Source organism: Centruroides vittatus, unplaced genomic scaffold (assembly GCF_030686945.1).
Source record: "Centruroides vittatus isolate TY-2023 unplaced genomic scaffold, ASM3068694v2 contig_577, whole genome shotgun sequence".
NCBI lineage: Eukaryota > Metazoa > Arthropoda > Arachnida > Scorpiones > Buthidae > Centruroides > Centruroides vittatus.
The window spans coordinates 1,791,194-1,808,117 of NW_027122345.1; the positions used below are offsets into that span (position 1 = coordinate 1,791,194).

The 16,924-nt window shown below is 29.9% G+C and overlaps 1 protein-coding gene across 2 annotated transcripts in view; it reads right to left on the bottom strand.

The window, feature by feature from the left end:
• Window positions 1–9,751, bottom strand: part of LOC136979096 (uncharacterized) — a 63,447-nt gene extending 53,696 nt beyond the window's left edge. The window contains exon 1 of one of the 2 annotated variants that reach the window (XM_067275012.1): window positions 9,626–9,738. The gene's annotated coding sequence lies outside the window, so the exon portion shown is untranslated. Of the gene's footprint in view, window positions 1–9,625 lie in introns of both variants that reach the window. The other variant, XM_067275011.1, reaches the window with a different exon arrangement.
• Between the last annotated feature and the right edge of the window lie 7,173 nt (window positions 9,752–16,924).

Below are 16,924 nucleotides of genomic sequence, written 5' to 3' on the forward strand. Positions count from 1 at the left end.
TTCTGAATCTGGTCTTCTCTTATAACCATAACAATAATGACGAAACATGTTATAGCCTACAGCCTTTCTGATGACAAGAAACAAATATCGTATTTCCTCGATTAAACTCCGGGCAATAAAGGTGCTATTGAAAATAAACCCTGGGTTGAAAAGCACATGCATAGGGTAATATAGTTTAGAGTTACAGGTAACAAGTTAAATTAAAAATTCGACCTATTCCAATTTAATCTAAGGTTCATGAGAACATTATTGGAAATAAAATTATAAATATTATCGAATATTGCGCGTGAGGAAGTCACGATCGAACTCATAAATCGAGAACATAGCAAACGAAGAGCAATCAGGAAAAGTCGAATTGAACCCATAAATATAGTCAATAAATAGTTTTGATAGTTTCGAAAATGTACAAGTATTTTTTTTCTTTTTTTCAAGTTTTCAAATAAACCCCAAGGAATACGTACGTTTTAAAAATAACCCCCCCAGGGTTTAATCGAGAAAACACGGGATTACTTTGATTATACAAGAAAGAATCACACACCTACAAGTGGCCTAGTGGATTAAAAAAAAAAAATCACTGAACACTTGTTGATCGCGGGTTTGTGCCTGACCAACGGGCTGGCCATGTAGAGTTTTCCCAGTTTTCTTCATGTGTCTAACACCTAAATAAGGGCCAGTTTCCTGTAGGAAGTCCTTCCGAGAAGCATTTTCTCTTTGACAGATTGCATTATCCCATTAATCCTTCAATCCTACTGAACACATTTTTGCTTACATATAAGTTTGCACATTAAAATTTAATTTCTTATTATCCAAACGTTCTTTCTACACAGAGCTCTAAATACCTCCTCCCGTTTGATTATAACCGCTATATATATATATAAGCTTATAATAAAAAATATCCATTGAATCATAGGAATAAATGTCTTCAGCTAAACAATAATGTAAAAGTGATCGTAAATGTGTATTTATTTTGCTATGTCTGTATAAATTGCTTGTATAAAATATTTAACACATACAAATTGTTAAATCATACAATATAGATATTTAAATCTCATTAATAATATAAAGCAACCCAAAGCATGGGCAATCTGCCTATTGATCAGACCCCACGACCGAGGTTTAGTGGTTTTATCCACTCGACCACTGGTGGGCCACAATAAATAAATTGAAATTATTATATACCGTATATTGCATTACAATTTTTATAATCATCATTTATATAATTTAACATATAATTAATTATATTTAATAGATAATTATAAGTTTTAACATTCATTTAAATATGTGTAATGAAATAAATAAGTTATTTATCTGAAAGAATAATGTTTCTGTAAATCAATATTAGAAATTGGAAAAGAATAAAACTCCGTATTTTATATTTATTTAAATTATAATAAACTGGAAAAAAAATGAAAGAAGTTTGTTATGTAGTCGTAGAAAATTGATTTTTGAGTACAGAAATCATATTACAGAAAATAACTAATGATAATATATTTATCGTTAATTTTTTTACAAATATCACATTTATTGATTTAGCAATAATTATGAATCAAAAACTTTCCTTGATTATTAACAAATTATCAATTTACTTTATATTATTTTAAATATAATAACGTTTGTTTAATTTTTTGGGTTAATGTTAACTTAGGTAGCCAAGATGGTGGCTCGTCTCTAATTCCAGCAAGGAAACAGTGGGACGCACGTTCTAACCTAACCTAACCTATTCTAATAATTTGGTTGCTAATAATTATGGTAATTTATTAGAATAGGTTAGGTTAGGTTAGGTTAGAACGTGCGTCCCACTGTTTTCTTGCTGGAGTTAGAGACAAGCCGCCATCTTGGCTACCTAAGGTAACATTAACCATTTTTATTTTAAAAACATTGATATATTGACTATCGTCTAGAAGATAAATAAATGTAGATTTTTTTATATGATATATTAAAAAATCTACATTTAAAATAGGTTTTTATTTCAGAACTGAACCTATCGAACTTCGCTTCAATATGATTTGTATTACTGCTCACATTGGAGTTCATGTATCAAACCATGTATTACTCACATTACATATTTGGTTTCGGATTATCTAGCCCATCACCGTTCTCATTTAGGATGATAAAGATTGATTATAAAAATTACCTGAAAAAATTCGGTTATCATATTTCAATACAATTTTTTTTTTTTAATTACAATAAGGAAATTTATAAAAATTTCATTATTACTTTCTCAGCTGTTATGTTGTTGATCGGTCAAAAATGACCACCCCAAGATTTTTACATTTTGTGACTCGGGGGACCTTGAAACGTCGAGAAATGCAGAAAAAATGTCGGGGTTTTCTGCGTATGGGGGACAAGATTTTGTTTACCTACTTTGAAGCTTTTTAACTCCTATGCTTTTTGTCGAAAACTTCTGAAATTTTTCAGGGAGGTTTGTTTATTAGGGGAATCGATGTTATTAAATTTTGGTGGTTAAAGGTCAAAGAAGTGGAAAGATAGAGGATGGGTCGTGTATTATATCTCGACTGGGAACGAACTTCAAGTTCGTTATTAGCATTTGCAATTCTTTATAAAAACTCGTCTTTACCCTCAAAATTAAGATTTTTGCCGTTTTATATGAATTAGTAATATAAAAACGTTTTAAAATTAAAACTGATGACGCCACACAGAAATTTTTAACTCTTGCCGGGAAATTTACACAACTCGTTGATAGATTTTTATTGATAATAGGCTATTGAATAATCAAGTTACTTCGACTTAAAAAAGTAATAATTGAATTCGATAACTGTTATATTAATGTGTTTGTAATTCATTTTCATATGCATTATTAAGATTGATTAAATGTTTTCTTGAATCTTAATATAATTTACCTTTTAATCTATGATATTGCATTTAATATTCAACTTATATGTGGATAAAAATAGAAAAATTTGAAATCTTATTTTTGAGTGGAGTCGTTATGTTTCATATAATTACAAATGAAACAGCGAAAACACTGGAATTTTACTGCACAAAAATCTGAGACACTTTGTAAGAGAATAAACTATTTTGATTAGAAAATATTTTATGTTTGTGTATTCTTGTCATTTTTATGCCTTAAATATTGTGTTGGCTATTTATAATTAGCATGTATTCTTCCAGATTATATTTTTTATTTATTCTTAAAATCAGTCAGCATTTCTAACATTGTTTTGCTACAAGAAAAAAATTAAAGGTCATTAAGGACCATCAGTGGCCAAGTGGATAAAACCACTGAACCATGATCTGACAAGAGCATTTCTAACATTGTTTTGCTACAAGAAGAAAATTAAAGGTCATTAAGGACCATCAGTGGCCAAGTGGATAAAACCACTGAACCATGATCTGACAAGAGCATTTCTAACATTGTTTTGCTACAAGAAGAAAATTAAAGGTCATTAAGGACCATCAGTGGCCAAGTGGATAAAACCACTGAACCATGATCTGACAAGAGAAAGTGCCTCATGGGGGGACTTTCTGTGGGAAACTGGCCCCTATTTAGGTGTTAGAGGCGCAAAGAAAATTTATAAAACTGCACGCGGACAGCGAGTTGGTGAGGCACGAACCCGTGACGAAGTCTCAGTGCAAATTATTATTGATATATCCTAACATTGAGATAAAAGAAAAGAAGAAAGAATCTAGATTAAAGACGTCTAATTTATCTATTTAGAATTATATTTATAAATAAAATCCAATCAAATCAAAATCATCACCAAGTAAAAATGTAACTTACCATTAAAACACTTAAAATTTTATTTGATTAAATAAGGTCGAATGTTTATTATTTCAAAAGAAAATTATATCCTTACAGAATGTTAAGATAGAAAATGATATTCAAAAAGATTTGCAATGTAATTTTTCCTGCATAGTGTCTTATGATAAGAAGCAAAAGAGAACAAATTTTGAAAACTTTAAGCAAGTAATGGAAAGATTATAGTAAATTATACTGTTTATTTCTTGTTCATTATTTCAATAGTGAAGAAATGCGAATGGAAAAAGTCGATGATCAATTTTATTCTAGAAGGCTCCTTTTAGCCGTTCCGGATGAAGGAAATCTTCTATTTAGTTCGCGCGTAATCCTATTCTTTAGGATCACTTCTCAGATTCGCTTCATCAACTTTACCTTTGCTTCTTGGCGATCGTTCCGAAACACACGCCATATCAGGTTCATGAGTGAAAGGAGTCTTTCCTCACACTACATTCCTATCTTTATGCTCCTCCCAATAAATTGCCGCTGGGTGCAGATCCCACTAAGTAGACCCTTACCATCATTTTCCAGATCAGATTTTGCGGGGATGTCAGTTCACATAAACAAACTGACGATCTATGAGTTTGTTTACTTTCTGGCTCCTCCAGCACTTGACAGGTGGCTGTTCACAATTCGGTGGACGTTGATGGGTCGCGACATGGGTGGCACGTCACACTTTCTCATTAATAATAATAATAATAATAATAATTTGTTATCATATAGATGTTATGACAGTTTTATTTGCAAAATATTAATCATAATTACTTATAACATTTATTTAAATTTGTTAAATTTATCAATCTTTTTCATGTCTGTAGTCGGTACAAATTATTCAAACACGATTTCTCTGGATTTTTAATGATTCATACGTTAAGTTAATTAGGCTATAAGATTTATTAAAAAGACAAAAGAAACTTTATACTAACAAATTCTAAAATAATGTTCGTTTACTTTTAGTAAAATAAGCATTAAAGTCTCGTCTTAATTAGTCTTATAGCTTAATTAATAATGTATTATATTCTCCAATTTATAAATCTCAAAGAGAATATTTATCAAGAGATTCATTCCTAATATTTTAGTAAAAATCGTTCATTAATTTTGCACTATAATCAAAGATGGAATAAGATTTCTGAAAAGATCATTTATGTAAAACTTATACTAGAAGGAATCATCAATAGCTTACATTTGAAATGATAAAATTATCTGCTTAATATATTAATATCCAATTTTCATTCACTTAATTCTAAGAGAAATATAAATATATTTTTAAATGTATAATTTTGGCAATTTAACACTGTATTCAATTATAATTTTATCGTAATATTATTAAATAAAAAATATAAATCTATTATTTCAAAATTATTATATACAAAAGGATATAAAGGTTACACTGGAAAATAATTTATTTACAATTTTCAGTTATTCTTTTCCCCTTCTTGCTGATAGGAGAAATGGTATGTAATTTAAATTGATTGGGTCAATGAAAATTTAAGTAGGAAAGGAATTGATGAACGATCTGCCGGGGGAGGGATACCTCCTGGGAGGACTTTTTATGAAAAACTGGCCCCTAGTTATGTGTTAGACACGAAGTAAACCCGGAAAACTCCACGCAACTAACCCATTGATGAGGCGCCCCGCGACCGAAACACTAAATCAGTATTCAGTGGTTTAGGAGTTGCCCATAAATTACGTAATGAAAATATGGGTGGAAGGGTGTGCAAATAATCGTTACGATAAGTTACATGGGTGCACACTCATGTAACTTATCGTAACGATTTTGGTGGGGTTGTTTACAAAAACGTTAGATAAGTCTCGACCCTCAGATAACAGAACGATTCTGAAGTGTTGCATAAAGAACCGTACTGTTCGTCATTGCTTCGTACATGTAATTAATAAAGTAATATAACGTTCTGTACTCCATGCTGCGTATTAATCCTTAGTATAATTAAGAACGTTACATAATTTTGGAGATGGGTTTGTACGACAGCGTTACGGAGCATTACAGGGAGTTAGATGGTAGTTGAAAAGTATAAAATGTTACGTAATTAATGGACGATGCCATAGACACTGGGCCAATGATGGACGAAATAGGAAAGGGAATAAATTGAACCATTTAATTTCAATTAGTGTTTTGTATTATTTTTAAAATTGAGATTATATTTAAAGCAATGCCATTTTAATATTCATTCACATGGAATAACAAATGGATTATCCATTTCTATCGTAATAAGTTTTTTGTTTGTTTATTACGTTAGCATTTAATTTTCAAAAATTTATTTGAAATTCAAATTATTATAATTGATTGTGTCTTATTTATGCTGTGCTATTTTCTCGAATCTTATTTTCAATATTTTAAGTATTAATTATAGTTCTAGTTGTAATAAATCTAAGTCTTAATCGTTATGTATTACTCAAAATATATAATATTTGATTATTTCAATATTTATATTAGAAATATTCCTATCCCTATCACATAAAATTATTTTTGGCTTAAACTCTGCCAAGCAGTGAAACATATTAATATCATTAAAATATTAAAATTAATCAATGACTATAAAAGTTAGAATAGACTTAATTAATTTAATTTAATAAAACTAATTAAATAATAAGTTATTTACTTTGTAATGTCTGTGGATAAAATCCAGGACCTCTAAATGCGTCGTGCCCTTCTTTAAAAATATGTCTAAATTATAATGATTTCTATTAGATTTTAACATAATAATAACGATGAATCATTTTGCTCCCTTCATCTCGATTGTTATTCCATCCGTAAACAGTGAAACTCGGAACTGATTAAAATTTAATTAAGTAACTGTAAGAAAATTTACTTTTAAGTTAATTTATGGAGTTTTCTTAAATTTAATAAAAAGAAAAATTTGCATAATATGTCAGGTTGATATTTTAACAAATGAAGTTTTAAACAAGTTAAAACAACATTAGTTTAATCCATATTTCATTGGAACCCAACTGATTTTGACATTACAACCAAGTTTCGTAATATACAAAGCTGTTGTATTCCGAGTTTCAACGTATTATTAAAATCACTAAGATAATATTTTCATCTCCTTTCTTATATGTACTGTATATATTGTTAAACGATGCTTTTTTTAAAAAAAATTCACAACTGAAATTCGTTTACATCTATTTGTGTACTTAAGATCAAATTTTCTCGTCTCAAGTCTATTCGACTTTGGGATCTTCCATAAATTACGTAACGCTATTTTTACACTTTGAATTACCATCCCACCCCCTTGTAAAGCCTCGTAAGGCCGTCATCCCTCTTAATTGCGCCAAGGAATAATACACAGCACGGGTACTGAACGTTACATTATTTTATTAATTACATGTATAACGTACAAATCAATGACACAAACAGTACGGTTCGCATGCAACACTTCAGAAACAAAAATGAATCATTGTTACCCAAGAGTCGAAACCCTAGCATTATGTAACGGTTTTGTAAACACTCCTCGCCCTCTTAAATGAATCGTGGCGATTAACTGCATACCCGTCAACCCACCAATGTCTGCGTTATGTAATTTATGGATAGTCCCTTTCTTGACCATAAGTTAATCAAATATCCATATCACTACACAAGTTACATTTCTGTCGTTTTAGATGTTTCTCCATTAGTCAGATCTGCTGAGCCTCTCACCAAACCATGCAAATATATATTCCTTTTTAAAAATTATATTCCTGGAATATACTGTGTTTGATATAAACAATTAACTGACCAAATTAATAACTCAGAACGAAGAGTTTTTAAATTTTAATTTATTTTCTTTTGTTTAATTTAATCGTCGAATCATTTATCAAATGAATCTTTTCACTTTTTTCGTAAATACTGGAATGCACAATACATAGACTACAAGCTTCACACGAGCCGCTAATGTTGCCTCTAATTATTTTCTGTCACTTACATTATTCTATTATTAAATTAAATTACATTAATCCTACGTCTGTAAGGGAATTTCTGCGTAAAGAACAAGTGTAAGAATTTATTTAATTGATTAAGCCATATATTATAATAAACAAATACTAAGCTGGTATTTTTTTAAATATGAAATAAAACACTTTTTCAGCAGGAGAGAAAAATAAGATTTTGGATATTTCTGATTTAACAGTTAAATTATTTTATATTTAATAATAAAGAAAATGACACTATAAACTATATGGCATATTTAATTCTGATCATTACAAGCAGATCTAACGAAGATAGCTCTAAATGATGTTTGCCTAATTTGTAATGGGATTAGAAACCATAAATGAGGCATGCTCGCCTGTGATGGCAGGATTTGCGAAGTGCTCAAAGTGGATACCGCTTCTTTACCTTCTGAAAGGCTCATTTAGTACTTGTGCGGAAGGGGATTATCGGAGCTTGTACGTTGCACAGGGTTAAAGCGAGCCTTTTTGCTCCTTATCGGCCTCCTTTTGTCCTTTTTTTGAACAAATGATATACGTTGAACGTTTCTTTATTAATAAAAAGCAGTCTTAAAGATATAAATAGCATTAGTAAAAATAGTATTAATTTATAGGAATCACTACGGGTCCCTAAGTTTCCTCAGAGCAGGGAAAAATTCCCAACTCCCCTCTCGACGGCTCTGAGGGTTATTACCAGTAAAACAGAAAAATGAGTAATATTGGTCAGAAGAGTGTTCCACATTTCCATCAATGCAAACGCATTATGAAACATTGGAAGATCAGAATGAAATTGAAATAAGAGTATATCAATAATAAAATATTCGATTGAAGTGACTTTTAGATATATGTTTTAGATATACTAACATATACTTAAATGACTTAAAACTTCGACCATACGAATAACCCAAAAATATATCAATTATATAAAACCATTTCAATTATAAATTATAAAAATATTTGTAGAATTATTATCCAACTATTCACAATAAAAATATAAGCTCTGTCATACATACCTGTACACATAATATCGTAGTTTTTTTTAAAGTTAAGATGTGATCGTTACTAATTTGTAAACTAGACAATGGGCAGCATATAAGCTTAGGCCTATATTCTTATTCCATTAATTAGAAACAAAATTATTCCTTATTTTCTAATCTTAAATTCTAAGTAATATTTTTCATATATTTGATACATTCTGAATATAAAATATACGGTCGAACCTCTAATGACACCACCGACGGCCACTTTTTTAGGAACTTCATCTTTATTTTACTTATTAATTTAAGCAAAAGCATGACAATAAATAATAATTATATATATATATTTATTTATATATCAATAAAAATACAAAAAAAAATATTCATTTTGATACATTTAAAGTTTGGATTATGGTAAAAATCGTGTAATATTCTAAAAGCAGTTTCCGAAAACACACCAATGATAAATATATCGGACAAAATATTTAATTTTAAATTATATCCACTTAAATTTTGATAATAATAAAAAGGATTTTGACATTATTTTATATTTGCACGTAAAAATTAGCTGCGATTACCAGTAATGGATTAAGAACCTCCGAGACCCCTAAGCACAGAAGATTGGGCCCCTCTACATAATTTTACATCATAAACTAATAATGTCTAATTGTAGCTATAGAATTATTTACATATTATGATACACAATTGCAGCGGTAAAGTTGCTTTATTTTTTCCAATTTCAGGGGCCCCGAGTCTCAAGGGAGGCATGTGCCTCATGTGTATAGTGGGTAATCCCGCACTGTTGTTAACTGACGCGCCGAAATCATCAAATTAAACAATTTAAACAACAGTTACGCGTAACAGATGTGAATACAGGCAACGTAACAGCATTGCCTGTACTCACGTTCGAAGTTTTCCCGAATTCAATTTACAAACATTGTAAGCTTATAGAAAACCGAAGAGCACTTACGTCAGCTTTTGGATGATTTCGATCCGTGGGATGTTGCCGATTGACTAGTCGTCGCTGTTGTGTGTTGGCACGACTACCAACAAGAGAACACTCCAGCTATTTATGACGGGATGTTTATATCCGCTAGATGGCTTCCAGATCAGCTACTTCACGTGTTAATTAACACGAGGAAACATATTTCAGAACAATATTTGACGTAAATTTACTTTATTCGGACTTTAATATATTCGGATAAATGTGAAAAAATTAAATATTTCTCGATATATTGTTTGTATCGAGAATTTCTAAACGTTAAATTTCGATTAATCTTTTATTTACAATAAAATAATTGCAGTTTATAAACATTTATTTATTATTTTGAATTATTAACAAATTATAATATCGATTTAATCGATAGAAAACGAAAGAGCTTTCAATTAATGTTAATAGAAGTGAAATTAATAAATTCGAGTGGAAGAAAATTTTCCTTAAATATAAAATTTGTATTTTTGAAGGGGGCATCAGCTTACTGCTCTGGGGACCCGGATTGAGATTTCGGGCCCCGTCATTGTGGGCCTAACCGAATCCACGATCAAAAGGCCCTTTTCGTGTCTGCAAAAATGGGTGGAAAAAATAGCTTCACTTTATCTGATATCAAATAAATCATTTAAAATAACTTTTCGTTAATTATTTTTCAATTTTATTTTTAATTTTTATCTATTTCTATTCGCTTTCTAATTTCATCATCATTGTTTTATTGTAATAAAACGTAACCAGATCAAATCTTCTCAATTACCGATTTTTTTTTTAATTAATAAACTTCAAGGACATTACTACATTTTTTTTATAGGGACAAAGTCTGCTTAAATACGAATGCAATTCAATTTATTTTGCCTTTTAGTGAATAAATTAAACTCAGCTTTCAATAGAATGAATTTTTCGACAATATTATTGATTTATGTCCTGCCTTTAAATTATATATATATATATATTTTTTTATTATTTTATTTATAGAAATGTTTCTTAGTTTTTTCCTTTCTCTAGCCTTCACTTTCTCTTTTCTTAAATTTAATTTTGACAGGTCGAAATTCTACGTCAGTGGCTCGTCTTTTTATATATTCTAAAGGTACAGCAAGCCGAATTATTAATTTCATTAATAATTTCAAACTCGTAGTATATTCAGCATACTACTAGACTTACAACTATAAAATTCTTATAAGAAAATATATATTTTTTTCAGACTTTTTATCACTTCGCATTCCACGTATTTTTGTCTCTAGCAGATGCGATGAAAAATATATTGGAATTATAATATGAAAGAATAATATGAAAATAATTTTTATATTTCAAAATTTTTCAGCTTTTCTATAGTATAAAATCATTCGGGAAAGCTGTATTATGAATTTAAAGTAAGAATTATATTATGGTTAGGTGTATAAAAAGTTGCTCCTGTTAATGATGAGCTCAGATTCTAATTAAATTTGTGTTTGAGAAGTCTCAAATTAACTTCTTGATAATATATTAATAAACAAAATTGTGTGAATATTAAATATATATGGCTCTTCCCATCCTGACACTAAAAAGACCTTTTTTTCCATCGTAGGGACAGCCGGATGCTCGAGCGGTTCGGGTGGCAGCCTACCATTCTGGGGACATGGAAATCAAATTCTGAAAGGTCAAAAAACCCTATGAATTTTTCCAGGGGTGGTCAGTTCAGATAATACATCCCCTGTCCCCCCGACCGTCTCATTGTAAACCTGGCCGAACCAATAATGAGCTTCCTAAGAAAGGCCCTCTTAGTGCTTACAGGGAGGAATAGGCCTATCGTGGATTCGAAAACGGGGCAGCCGGATGATGAGAAATGGGGTCCGACATTCTAGGAACAAACCACCCATGAAAAATTCCTGGGGTTCTCTGTCAGGATTTGATGCATGATCCCCAGAGACAGATTGGTGACTTAACCCCCACGAGCTGGTATATTATAATTTATTTATAATTTTGATTATAATTTCCGAATTCTACTTAAATAAGTATCAAAATTAATTTTTTCGCAAATTCTTTTAAGTAATTGAAGTTTAAAGTTAATTAAATTTATTAAGTCGATCGTCAACACGAAAAAATGTTATAAATTTATATCAGTTTAATCATTTTAGATGCAAGGTTCATAATAAAATATATTTTTTTAATCAGTTAAGTTCTTTTAATGATGCATTGCCATAATCATTAATCAAATTAATAGTTTCAAAAGATAAATTTTAATTGCTCGATGTAGATGTTGATTATAAAACTTTTATCATGACCAGCTTTAAATAATCTTAATTAGTTCAAATTTCTTTCTATAAATATTCCACATAGAATTTCTCCATCTTTTTTTATTCTTTAAGACAAATTTAGATCAAATGTTTAGTGATGTTTCTTATTTCTCGCACTACACAAAAAATAAAAAAATAATCGTTTTTATTGATTTTAATATTTAACGGATTCAAATCTTAATTACAGAAAACTTTAATTTTTTTTTAAAATTATTTATTTCTATTATCATATTGTTTATTTTGAATATCAGCACTAGTGTAATATTACAAATTTTTAGGTTAGAAAGAAGCTGAATGTAACAGAGATGTGGCCAGAAGGATGCTTGGCCTCTCACAAGAGCAGTTTTTATATAAATAAGTCTGAAAGTGAGCATATTTGCATAGAAACTACAGGTAAAAAGCAAGGGAGGATTTAGGGGGTGCAGCTGCATACTCTCTCCCTTCTGGGGATTTTTCTGGAGCAAAGCCGAGTAAAGTAGTAAAAAATTTCACAAGATATATTCTTTCCTTCCTGCAACCCTCTAAAGATTTATGGATCAGCTGTTGGAAAGGAGATGTAATTAGGCAAGTAGGATGTCTATAGAATATGACTAATAAAATGAATACAATCGAAAGGAATACGAAAAAAAGAGAAATACTAAAATTGATTTGAAATGAAAAAGTGAAAAAATACCAAAAAAATTAGCGTGGAGGAAGAGCGAAAGAATATTTATTTGAAAAGTTTAGAAGATATCCTTGTTAAATCAATTCTGTTTAGATGATTTATACAGATATGTAAAAATTGATATAAAGAATGGAGAGGAAAAAAAATGGAAGAAATGTGTTACTTAAAGGTCATTTCTCATTACTGAACAATGCGTGCGTTACCTGATAAAGCGGCTTTAATACAGCTGGATAAGCAAGCCGATGACAGTCCGTTTCATTTGAAATGCTACTAGTGTAATGCATCTCATCTCTATCAGATAATTACAAAGATTTTTAGCAATTGTATAAAATGTTTATATCTATGAAGAAACATATATTTAAATTTTAATGATAATCTTTTATCTGAATTATACGATTACATATAACAATATTTTTACATTATTAGATTTATATGTGATAGATTTAGATAAACGTCTGTTTTCGCGTTACGTCCAGTTTTATGTAAATTATAATTTTTTTCTTATAAAATTAATATAATAATAAGATTTTAGGACAATAATATTTTAAACAAAACTAAACATGGCATTTCTGATCGCATATTTAACGCTGGCCATCGATTTTTGAACATTGATCAAGGATTGTTAAATGAATCTATGGAATGCGTGCACTAATCTTTCTAACCTCACGGACCACTAAACTCACAATTTTGAATCCCTCAGACTACCATTATAAATTTTTTTTTTAAAACGATACAAACATCTTTAGAATAATGATCACAAAAAGTTCCATTTTACTTTATTAATATGAAATTCAGTTGTTCAATTATAACAAATTATTGTGAAGTTTGTTGCTGCTTGTTTGAAATAAGTTTATGGATTCTTGGCTCTTTTCCACGAAGGACGACAATCGCACTCATGACATTATTTATTGTTGATTATATATTGATTTATTGACATTATTGTTTATTGATAACATTCATTTCGTGTTTGGTTTTAGATTCGAATAAAAAGTCTCCAATGAATGAGAAAAAGCAACCGAGCATTTTGCATACTTCGTGTAACCTTGAGTCGATCAATGTCCAAATTTTTCCACGGACCACCAAAATTTTCTCGCGGACCATCGGTTGGCGAGACGATAGTTTATGCAATTAAATAAAGCGATAATCAACGAATCCAATAAAATTTAACAATATATATTTATATAAAATAAATAAAAATTAAGCGTAACAATCACGTGAATTAAATGTGAATGTGTAGTTTGTCTAAAATACAATTACACCGAAAAATATTAATAAACGAAAATCTTTCTATTCGTTAATTAATTTGTTAAAAATGCAATCAAACACAAATGTTGCTAAAACATTTCTTATTGAAATATAAAGGCGCTTTATAGTACAACTAAGTAAATAACACAGTCGAATTTCCAATAACGGCTACCTCTAAACTGCCCATTTTTTGAAAATTTTGTTTTTTTTTACATTGGTGAAGATTCAAACTAAATTTGACCAGTGAGATGATAAGAATAAATTGTCATAGAAATAGGATGTCAGGCTGCAATTTTTAATTAATTTAATTTAAAATATATGCTCTCCACCTCAAATTAGTAGTGGCTTGTACTGTACTGTACATCATACTTTTCCTGTTAGCAATAGAGTCGAGCTGATCATTTATCTAACTCCTTTCGGGGAGAAATTTATGAATTCAAATAACGTGATTTCCTTTTTGTATCGGAAGTACGATAGTTAATCGGGACCTTCCGCCCCTAAACTTCATATCTGATCTCGGCTTTCATCTTTTACAACTCCGTTCTCGAGATTAAGGAAGGACAGCCGACAGTGGGAATTTATAGATCTACAATTTTTCCAAATTGCAGCCCAATTACTGTATACGAGTAATCTATATTACTTGTTTGCATATCATTAGCAGTATTATTTTAGAGCTTAGTGTACTGGCGATTATGGAGTATGATGGTACAGAGCAGACTTAAATCCTGCAACTCCGTAAGAAAAAAATCCAGCAACGAGTTGCTTAACTTTCCCGGCAATATTTAAAATTTTGATGGCGCCATCTGTTATCATATTTTATTAAAAACTTTTTATATTTTTAACTATTATAAAATGGCAAAAAGCTTAATTTTGAGGGTAGGGATAGGTTTTATAAAAAGTTGTAAATGCTAATAACGACTAAAATCGTCATTAAGTCTGACCCTACTGGAGATATACACCCCCCCTTTATCTTTCCACCCCTCGTTCGGCCTTTAATCATCAAAGTTTAATAGCATCAATTCCTCTAATATGCAAATCTCCCTGCAAAATTTCAGAAATTTTCGGCAAAAAGCACAGGAATTATTAAGCTTTAAACAGGGTGAACAAATCGTGCCTCCCGCACACAGAAAATACTCTCAATTTTTTTTGCATTTCTCGCCGTTTCAAGGTCTCATTTTTTGACCAATCGCCATACTTTTAAAGCTGGCAAGAGCTTACTAAACTTTCTCAGCACTTGAACAGGTTAAGGAGCCCATTAAGAAGTCCAATACTTTTCAATTATATTAGGATATAAAATTTTAGTAGTAATAAAAGCTTAAAAGAATTTTTTTTTTGAATTGTGATAATCTCTATTTAAAAAAAATATGACATTTAAGCTCAAAGTCAAGAATATTGTAGGGTGCCATCTGTTAATAAAAGTATTTTAAATAACGTTTCGTATTATAAAAAGGCTTGATTTTGACGGATAGCGAAGAGTTTTTAAAAATATTGTAAATGCCAACAAGTAAAATTTTCATTAAGTCGACCTTTATCTCCCCACCCCCTTGAGTTCCATTACCAAAATTTAATAGCATCGATGCCCCTTACAAGTTACAAGCCAAATTTCATTTCTTAATCTTTATTATATCCTGAGATGTAAAATGAAATAGATGTCAACGTCGAAATTTGAAAAAAAAAAAAAAAAACCTCGGAGAGTGAAATCCAACACGATCACAATACTTTCCCGTGTTATGTTATGACAGCCGGAAAGTAAATTTGTCATGCAACTTATTACAAGATTATATAGTAAAAATAAAACGCAAATATCAATTTAATATATTGGTAAAAACTGAAATCAGGAATTTTTACATTCAGTTCAGATTTGTCTACATACTGCAGCTGCCGTTTTAGACCAATAACAAGTACCGTATTTTACGGACTATAAGACGCATTTTTTTCTTCGAAAAATTGCCTCCAAAATTCAGGTGCGTCTTATAGTCCGTAGCATCTTATATGTATTTTTTTAAAAAAAAAAATGCTTAAAAATTAAAGTGCGTCTTATAGTCCGTAAAATACGGTATATGGCCAAAGTTGGCGTTCCATCTGGTCCACAAGGTATTAGTGCAGTGGTTTTTTTAACCAGGGCGCCACAATACATCAGGAGTGCCGTGAAATACAGTGCTGAGCAGCGCTGCAACACTTACATATATTACTAAAACTACGAAAATCGCAATAACTCTACATTGATGAAGTAGGGGTGCAGTAAGAAAAAAAATTTACTAAGTTGGGGATGACAGTATTAGAAAAAAGTTGAAAAACACTGCCTTAGTGTATACGTCTATTATTTATAAGTAAAATGTATTCTCCAGTTCGATTCTGGTGTAGTTTAAATTTTCGTTTTTTGATCAAATTCATTTATCTCTAATATTTGTCAAAACACAGTATGTGCTAACTTCCAAAAACATTGAGACGTTTGAATCAAATACAGAAAAACAGTGTGTATGCATATTGCAGCTTAACTGCAAAGAGAAAAAGAGAGAGAGTTTATATTTTTGTTTTTAATAAATGACAATATTTACATGTTATATTACGTTATCACTGTTATAGTAAGATGCAAACTTGATAATTTCAGCATTAGTGCAGCTAATCAAGTTATGTTGTTAAATATATATACATGTTTAAAATGTGAAAAGTAGAGTCAACAAAAAGTAGTGTGTTATTTTTGAGTAAAATTCGAAAGATTACCTCTTTAGAGGATTAATTGAAACTAATTTTTCTTTTAAATTTAAAATTGAATAAGTATTTGACTTGTGTTTTACTTTACATATTTATGTTAGAAATAGATATTAAAAAAGTTTATGAACATCATATAATTTATAGAAAAGTTCCTTCTTTAACAGTCTTTTTTTCATTTATCTGTGAAGCCCACAGTCCCGATTATTGAATGTAATGTTACTGAATGTTCCAAACTATAATTAAATTTGAGTTTTATAAGATTGTAAAATTAAATTGCAAGTTTAATTTTACAATTACAGTAAAGAACACAAAGTGAAATGATGTTAAATGAATTTTAAAGTTTTAAGGCAAACTATAAATGTATTAATATCAGATAATCAGATA